Source organism: Saimiri boliviensis, chromosome X, assembly GCF_048565385.1.
Source record: "Saimiri boliviensis isolate mSaiBol1 chromosome X, mSaiBol1.pri, whole genome shotgun sequence".
NCBI classification, from domain to species: domain Eukaryota; kingdom Metazoa; phylum Chordata; class Mammalia; order Primates; family Cebidae; genus Saimiri; species Saimiri boliviensis.
The window spans coordinates 41,291,681-41,300,807 of NC_133470.1; the positions used below are offsets into that span (position 1 = coordinate 41,291,681).

At 44.4% G+C, this 9,127-nt stretch overlaps 1 pseudogene; it reads left to right on the top strand.

The window, feature by feature from the left end:
• Nucleotides 1–7,754: 7,754 nt before the first annotated feature.
• Nucleotides 7,755–8,458, top strand: LOC101041796 (post-GPI attachment to proteins factor 2-like; annotated as a pseudogene).
• The last annotated feature ends 669 nt before the right edge of the window (nucleotides 8,459–9,127 follow it).

A 9,127-nucleotide genomic window follows, 5' to 3' on the forward strand; every position in this document is an offset into this window, starting at 1 on the left:
GTAATGGTGCAGCCACTGTCGAAAACACTTTGGCAGTTCCTCAAAATAGTAAATACAGCGTTATTAAATACTACACAACCCAGAAATTCCTAATGATAAACTCAAGAGAAATAAAAACATGTTCACACAAAAACTTGTACATGAATGTTCAGAGTGGCATTATTAATAGTAGCCAAAAAGCAGAAACAACTCAAGAGTCCATCAACTGATGAATGAACAGGTATAAAAAGCAAGAAGTATTGATATGTGCTACAACACAGATAAACCTTGAAAACATGTTAAGTGAAAAAAGCTAGTCACAAAAGACCACATAGTGTATGACTCCATTTCTATAGAATATATAGAAAAGGCAAATCTATAGAGATGGAAAGTCATTTAGTGGTTGCCAAGGCCTGGGGAACATGGGGAGTTGGACAATGGGGAATGACTGCTAAAGGGCTTTTTTGGGGGTGATGAAAATATTCCTTTTCTTTTTTTTTTTTTTTTTTTGCAATGGAGTCTTGCCCTGTTGCACAGGCTGGAGTGTAATGGTGCAATCTCGGCTCACTGCACCCTCCACCTCCCCAGGTTCAAACAATTCTCCTGCTTTAGCCTCCTGAGTAGCTGAGATTACAGGTGCCTGCCACCACGCCTAGCTATGTTTCATATTTTTAGTAGAATCGGGGTCTCACCATGTTGGCCAGGCTGGTCTCGAACTGTTGACCTCAGGTGATCCACCCATCTCAGCTTCCCAAAGTGCTGGGATTACAGGTGTGAGCCACCGCGCCTAGCTGAAAATAATCTAAAATGAGATGGTAGCAATGGTTGCACACTGTGAATATGCTCAAAACCAATGATTTGTACACTTTAAGTGGATAATTTGTATGTTATATGAATTGTATCTCAATAAAGCTGTTTTAAAAATCAAACACAGTAAGATTTTTTTTTAAAAGCTTTTGTGGCCTTTTTGCTGTTGTTTAGCTCTTCCTCTTGACAGTCTTGTGCTCCTGCTTATGGCCATGCAATGGCTGTTATTTTATGCCCTGAGTAATTTCTCTGGACCACATATTTTGACTCTAGGCAGTTCTGGAATTTTCTTGTCAACTTTTCTTTCTTGACGGCGTCTCATTCTGTCGCCAATGCTGGAATGCAATGGCACAGTCAAGGCTCAAAGCAGTCTGGACCTCCTGGGGTCAATCGATCTTCCCACGTCAGCCTCCTGAGTAGTTGGAACCACAGATGTGCACCACCATGTCCAGCTAATTTTTTAAATTTTATTTATTTATTTATTTTTGTATTTTTAGCAGTGGCCTGCAGCATTTTTTATTTTTTTTTTTATTTTTTGTAGAGACAGGAGTCTCCCTATGTTGTCCAGGCTGGTCTCAAACTTCTGGGCTCAAGAGATCTGCCTACCTCGGCCTCTCAAAGTGTTGGCATTAAAGGTATGAACCACATCACCCAGCCATTGGTGGCTATCTTAAGCTTTGATTTCTCTTCTGCATCAAATGATAAAAAGGAAACAACTGTGCTGTTATAAATTCCTCTTTATGCTTAGAAATAGAAATTGGTTTCTTACCAAATGTGATATCAGGGAAATGACATCATTTTTTAAACTGAAAAGCCAGTGTTTCTGATAAGAGCTGAGAGTTTATTCTTCAAATGAGATAAGGCCATAAAACTATGTGTGTGTTTCCTAAAACGAACTCACTAGAATGTACATTTCCAAGAAGTTCTAGCACTTTCCAGGTAGTCTCTTTGTGAGGCTTTTCGTTAATGCCAAGATTGAGAAAATTATTGCACACTGAAACTCTTATATTGTTATATTTTCTTCCAAATCCACGATACGTGATTTTTAAAACACACTGAATGGCAATACATTTCTGTCCTTTAATGGTGATTTAATTTTTGGAAGTAGTCAAAAGTCACCCATGTTTGATAAATAGGCCAAAGGATCAATCTGGAGAGTATTTCTTTAATGTCTAAAATGAAATATGACTCTAGAGTAATGAAATTTTTCAGGATAACTCAAACTAAATTTGAAGGCACTCAAAAAATATGAGTTTCAAAAAATAATTGGAGTAGTGGTAATATTATTGGAATAAGCCTCTGGCTTCTCACCAGACACAATGCCAGGGATTTTACACAGATTATTCCAATAAATCCTTCCAATAGTTCTGCAGGGTAAAAATTATCCCCATTTTACTGATAAGGAAATAAGGTTGGAGAAGCTCAACCACAGGCCCAAGTAAATCCAGCTGTGTTGAGGCAGAACCGGTCCTCAGATCTGCAACCTGCTGACTCTTGATGGGGCTGGAAAACCAAACATGGCATATTCTCACTTATAAATGGGAGCCGAACAATGAGAACACATGGACACAGGGAGGGGAACATCACACACTGGGGCCTGTGGGGAGGAGGTGCAAGAGAAGGGAGAGCATTGGGATAAATACCTAATGCATTCGGGGCTTAATACCTGGGTGATGAGTTGCCATGGCACACATTTACCTATGAAACAAACCTGCACATCCTGCACATGTACCCCAGAACCTACTTTCTCTCTTTTCTGTTCTTTTTTTCTTTCTTTTTCTTTTCTTTCTTCCTTTCTTCCTTCCTTTCTTTCCTTCCTTCCTTCCTCTTTCTCTTTCCTTCCTTTCCTCCCTTCCTTCTTTCTTTCTTTCTTTCTTTCCTTATTTATTTACTTATTTTGAGACAGAGTCTCCCTCTGTCACCCAGGTTGGAGTGTAGTGGCCAAATCTCGGCTCACCGCAACCTCCGCCTCCCTAGTTCAAGTGATTCTCCTGCCTCAGCCTCCTGAGTAGCTGGGACTACAGGCGCCCACCACCGCGCCCAGCTACTTTTTGCATTTTTAGCAGAGATGGGGTTTCACCATGTTGGCCAGGCCGGTCTCAAACTCCTGAACGCAAGTGATTCGTCCACCTCGGCCTCCTAAAGTGCTGGGATTACAGGAGGGCACCACTGAGCCTGGCCCTGGAACTTTAAATAAAATAAAACGTAAAAAAATTTAAAGTAACTTTGCTTCATTCTCAGAGTGGTTTATAGTTTTTATTTTCTATTTCTACATGCTGTGTGCATGTCCAAGCTGGAAATTGGGCCAAGTCTTCCTCAAAGATCTGGGACTTTTCTGCCCCCTTTTTTTTTTTTTCACTCTGTCACCCAGGCTGGAATGCAGTGGCGTGATCTCGGCTCACTGCAACCTCAACCTCTGGGGCTCAAGTGATCCTCCTACCCCAGCCTCCAGAGTAGATTGGATTACAGGTGCAAGCCACCACACCCAACTAATTTTTGTGTTTTTAGTAGATATGGTGTTTTGCCATGTTGCCCAAGGTGGTCTTGAACTCCCACCTTGGCATCCCAAAGTACTGGGATTACAGGTTTGTGCCACCACGCCCAGCCCCCAGCCTCCTCTTTTATCCCCTCATTTCAGATCTAGAACTACATATTGAGTTTAACTTCGCAAAGTTTGAGCACAGCGCCTTTCTCTTATAATAACACCAAGAATTTCTGATTTACCCTGTGTCTAAATTACCACAAATTCAAAGTCAGTGGAGTCCAAATTAATGAGGACTAGCAATGTTTCCTTTCTGAGCTCCCGCAGTCCCTCATGCCACACATCATCCAACGCTGAGCTTTTTAGCTTATAAAATCTGAAAACATAGCTTGAGGGAGCAAGGCCATAGAAAAGTATCAGGAGGATAATGTTAACACCTGTAATAAAATTAAAACCATGACTATAACTAGGGGAACTGTCCATCCATGAAATGAACATATTAGTGTAAATGAATTAAGAATTAGAAATCAATGAGCTCTATTAATTGAGTTGATTCTTGTAATCTGGTAAAATTCAAATCGCATCTTCTTTTTATCGGCCCATGGACTGCCTGAATGAACACCACTAGAACCTTTGGAAAGCAAGACTAAAAATAAACCAATGCTTAAAAACTTTCAGCAGGGCCACACTGAGGCCAGCTTAAACCACCACTTGGCTTTAGAGATGTGGGTTCCTAGAATTAGTAATAGTGATAATAATAATGACCTCTTACATAGTACTACTGTATTAGTCTCTTCTCACGCTGCTAATAAAGACATACCCAAGAATGAGTAATTTTTTTTTGAGATGGAGTTTCAATCTTGTTACCCACCTGGAGTGCAAAGGCACAATATTGGCTCACTGCAACCTCCGCCTCCCAGGTTCAAGTAACTCTCCTGCCTCAGCCTCCCGAGTAGCTGGGACTACAAGCATACGCCACCACACCTGGCTATTTTTGTATTTTTAGCAGAGACAGGGTTTCTCCATGTTGGTCAGGCTGGTCTCGAACTCCTGACCTCAGGTGATCCACCTGCCTTGGCTTCCCAAAGTGCTGGGATTATAGGCATGAGCCACCGTGCCTGGCTGAGACTGGGTAATTTATTTATTTATTTATTTATCTATTTTTGAGACGGAGTTTCGCTCTTGTTGCCCAGGCTAGAGTGCAATGGCGCGCTCTCAGCTCACCGCAACCTCCGCCTCCTGGGTTCAGGCAATTCTCCTGCCTCAGCCTCCTGAGTAGCTGGGATTACAGGCACACGCCACCATGCCCAGCTAATTTTTAGTATTTTTAGTAGAGACGGGGTTTCACCATGTTGACCAGGACGGTCTCGATCTCTTGACCTCGTGATCCACCCGCCTCGGCCTCCCAAAGTGCTGGGATTACAGGCTTGAGCCACCGCGCCCGGCCGAGACTGGGTAATTTATAAAGGAAAGAGGTTTAAAGGATTCACAGTTCCATATGGCTGGGGAGGCCTCACAGTCATGGCAGAAGACAAAGGAAGAATGTTTTACAGGGCGGCAGGCAAGAGAGAAATGAGAACCCAGCAAAAGAGGATTCCCTTTAAAAAACCATCAGATCTTGTGAGACTAATTCACTAACCATGAGAACAGTATGGGGGGAACCGCCCCCGTGATTCAATATCTCCCACCTGGTCCCGCCTACAACTTGTGGGGATTATGGGAGGTACAATTCAAGATGAGCTTTGGATGGGGACACAGACAAACCATATGAACTACATATGTGCCAAGTAGTGTGATAAGTTTACTCAATCTTCACAGTTGTGCCGTGGGTGCCATTATTATCCTCTCCATTTTACAGGTGAAGAGATCAAGGCACAGTTCAGTGATTTGCTCAGGGTCACACAGTAAGTAAAGAAACTAGAATTTAAACAGTTCTAAATCATTACACTGTACTGCCTGTCTTCATGCTATGCTGCCTCTAATGTGAAGTGGCTTGGCAGAAAGGACAGGGCTAGCAATGAAGGACAGTCTTTTTCGTGGGCCAGAAAGATGTTGCCTGGCAGTGTATTCATAAGCTCATCAGAAAAAAAAAAAAAAAAGGAAAGTGTAAATCTTCAAACACAGATAATTGGAACAATTTGCCTTCTAATGAGGGGGAAAAAACAGACTTTGGGGGGCATCACATTACTGTTCCCATCTCTTTCTCCCTTGCTAGATTCATATCCTTTGCCTGGTAACGTCGCAGTTCTTCCCGTCAGAGGTGGAGTCTGTTTCTCCACTCCTAAGCTTCAGGCTCAGCCATGTAACTCACTTTCGCTAAAGGGATATTAAGCTAAAGTGATGCGAACAGGAGCTTGAAATGTGCTTGCGCAGCTGGGTTGCTTTTCCCCTCGCTTGCCATCGCCGTGGGAATTGGCATGTTCTGGCAAGCCTGCTGGTTGAAGGAGGATGAGCAATGTGTGTGGAGCAGAGCGGCTCCCAGCCCGGGCTTCCAGCCAACCCCAGCTGAGCCCAGCCCATACCAGCTGACCCCACAGCCAACCTGCAGATGTGGGAGTGCAAATTAATGAATGTTGTTTTAAGCCACCAGGTTTTGAGGTGGTTTATTTTTCAGTAAGAATGTGGCAATCACTGAAGAATAATCTACTCCATTGCTTTTCTGCTTGACATACCAATTCCGCCCACCCGTAAACACACCCAGGCACATTCACTTATATTTAATTATAGTAAATTCCCACAGCCCTCTTTGCCTCCTCCATCACCTTTCTCGTTATTGTGGCTTTTACTACCACACTCACTTTTTTTCTTCATAACACTTTTTTTTTTTTTTTTTTTTTTTGAGACACAGTCTTGCTCTGCCGCCCAGGCTGGAGTGCAGTGGCACAATCTCAGCTCACTGCAACCTCCACCTCCCAAGTTCAAGCAATCCTCCTGCCTCAGTCTGCCAACTAGCTAGGATTACAGGTGCCTGTCACCATGCCCAGGCAATTTTTTTATTTTTAGTAGAGACCGGGTTTCACCACATTGGCCAGGCTGGTTTTGAACTCCTGAGCTCAAGCGATCCCCCCATCTTGGCCTCCCAAAGTGCTGGGATTCCATAGTACTTTTGACAAACTTCTGTCTGATCCACAACCACCTCTGTGATTGGATAGGTGGCACTGGGACAGTGGAGATAACACAGCTGATCGCCCTTCCTTTCTACTCTTATGCACACTGTGATCTTATTGATTAAAATAGTACAAATGAGCCAGGCGCAGTGGACTGAGGTCAGGAGTTCAAGACCAGCCTGGCCAACATGGCTAAACCCTGTCTCTACTAAAAATACAAAAATTAGCCAGGCATCATGATGGGCACCTGTAATCCCAGCTACTTGGGAGGCTGAGGCAGAAGGACCGCTTGAACCTGGGAGGCAGAGGTTGCAGTCAGCTGAGATTGCGCTACTGCACTCCAGTATGGGTGACAGCAACTCTGTCTTAAAATAATAATAATAATAATCATCATCATCATCCAAATGAGTATGTCCAGGAGGAAAACAAGCCAGTTTTCAAAAGCCAATTCTCTTAGTTTGATTTATAAAGTGATTCTAGCGGGCCATACGTGATTTCCAACTAGTCTAGATTTAATCAATGGCTACCCATCCTGTTTCAGTAAAAGTGCTCATAGCAGTCATCTACATGTTGGTGGAAAGTTCTCTTTCAAAAGGTTATTGTACTTAAGTCGCTCTTCCAAAAGTATTTACATTATTATATTAAAATTAAAATTAATTATATTGAAATAATTTTAAATATACTCAGAAAAGTTGCTAGAATAGTATAATAAAATCCCAAACATCCTTTACTCACATTTAGCAATTAACATTTTGCCACATTTGCTTTATCATTGTCTTTTTTTCTGTATTTTTCCTTTTTTTACCTTTATTTTATTTTATTTTACTTTATTTTACTTATTGAGAAAGAGTCTTGCTGTGTTGCCCAGGCTGGAGTGCAGCAGCATGATCACAACTCACTGTAGCCTCTGCCTCCTAGACTCAAGCCGTCCTCCCACCTCAGCCCCCCAAGTAGCTGGGACTACAGGTGCGCACCACCGCGCCCGGCTATTGTGTGTGTGTGTGTGTGTGTGTGTGTGTGTGTGTGTGTGTGTGTGTGTGTTTTGAGACAGAGGGGTTTTGTTGTTGTTGTTGTGTTATGTTGTGTTTGTTTTCCTTTTTTTTTTTTTTGTTTCCTTTTCTAGGTAAAGGGGGGAAGCAGTGTGCCTTCTTTAGTGTGTTCTGATAGCCATGTGTCACTATGCACTGCTTTGTGTCTTTACGTCTCCTGTTGCACACTTTTATAGTATGCGGTTTTGCCTAATAAAGCATTTTCATAGCAAAAAAAAAAAAAAAAAAAAAAAAAAAAGCGCAGAGACTCAGGCTGCGGGAGGTTGAGCCAATCAGAGGGACGGCCCGAGAATGGCATGGTGATGGAATGCAGCTGAGAGGTCTGACAAGATGTACCAGGTCCCACACTGTCACTGGACCGGGATGGGACCCTGGTACGGCTTCACCCCGGTGGCCCTGGTCACGGTCTGCTATCCACTTGTCGCCGCTTTCCTCTTCTGCATCCTCTTGTGGGGTGCCCTCGGTGAGCTCGGCCATTGGCGGGGCAGTGCCCCAGCGCTACCTGTGGCGTTTCTGCATCGGCGCCTCGCTTCTTGATGGCCTTTGCCTACAGGAACAACTACCTCAGCTGCGCCTCCCCACGTTCCTGCTACCGCCCACTCTGCCCCATCAACTTCGGACTCAATGTGGAGAACCTCGCGTTGCTAGTGCTCACTTACATCTCCCCCTCTGAGGACTTCACCTTCCACGAAAACGCTTTCATTGTGTTCATCGCCTCATCCCTCGGGCACAGGCTCCTCACCTGCATTCTCTGGCAACTGACCAAGAGGCACACAGTAAGTCAGGAGGATCCCAAGTCCTACAGCTGGGAACAGTGGCTCTTCATCGTCAACTTCATCTCCTTCTTGGCGCTGGCTGTCTACTTCCGGCACAACATGTATTGCGAGGCTGGAGTGTACACCATCTTTGCCATCCTGGAATACACTGTTGTCCTAACTGACATGGCGTTCAACATGACGGCCTGGTGGGACTTCAGGGACAAGGAGGGGCTCATAACGTCTCAGCCTGAGAAACAGCAATTCCAAACCCTTTAGTCCTGATTGGGAGGCAGCCCACTGCCCAGAAACAAGAAACAAGATGCCATTCTGGCCTTCCCTACCCTACATCCTCTCTTTGCCTCACTGAAGATGGGGGAAGGGTAAGAAGGGCATACGCCAAGGCTCACCCCAGTGCGGCTGGCTTCTCCTCTCCACCCCTCATATGGGCATAGGGGTCCTCAAGCAACGTCACCCTTACCTGAGAGGCCCCAAGAAGCTGAGCTGGCAGAGACCTCCAACATTTGGTGCTTAAAAAACATCCTGAGGTTCATGACCACCATCCAGTTTCTGACCTTTACATAGCACCTTTCGCGAAGGTCAGGAGCCCCCCAGCAGTGGCTGCTCCCCGAGAACCACAGCCGTAGCTCTCCATGGGGTCATTCTTTTCTTTTTCTTTTTCTTTCTTTCTTTTTTTTTTTTTTTTTTTTTTTTTGAGACAGAGTCTTGCTTTGTCACCCAGGCTAGAGTGCAGTGGCCCGATCTCAGCTCACTGCAAACTCCACCTCCTAGGTTCAAGCAATTCTCCTGCCTCAGCCTCCCGAATAGCTGGGATTACAGGCACCCGCCACCACACCCGCCTAGTTTTGTATTATTACAAGCTGTTCTCCTGCCTCAGCCTCCCAAGCAGCTGGGACTACAGGCATGCACTACCATGCCTGGCTAATT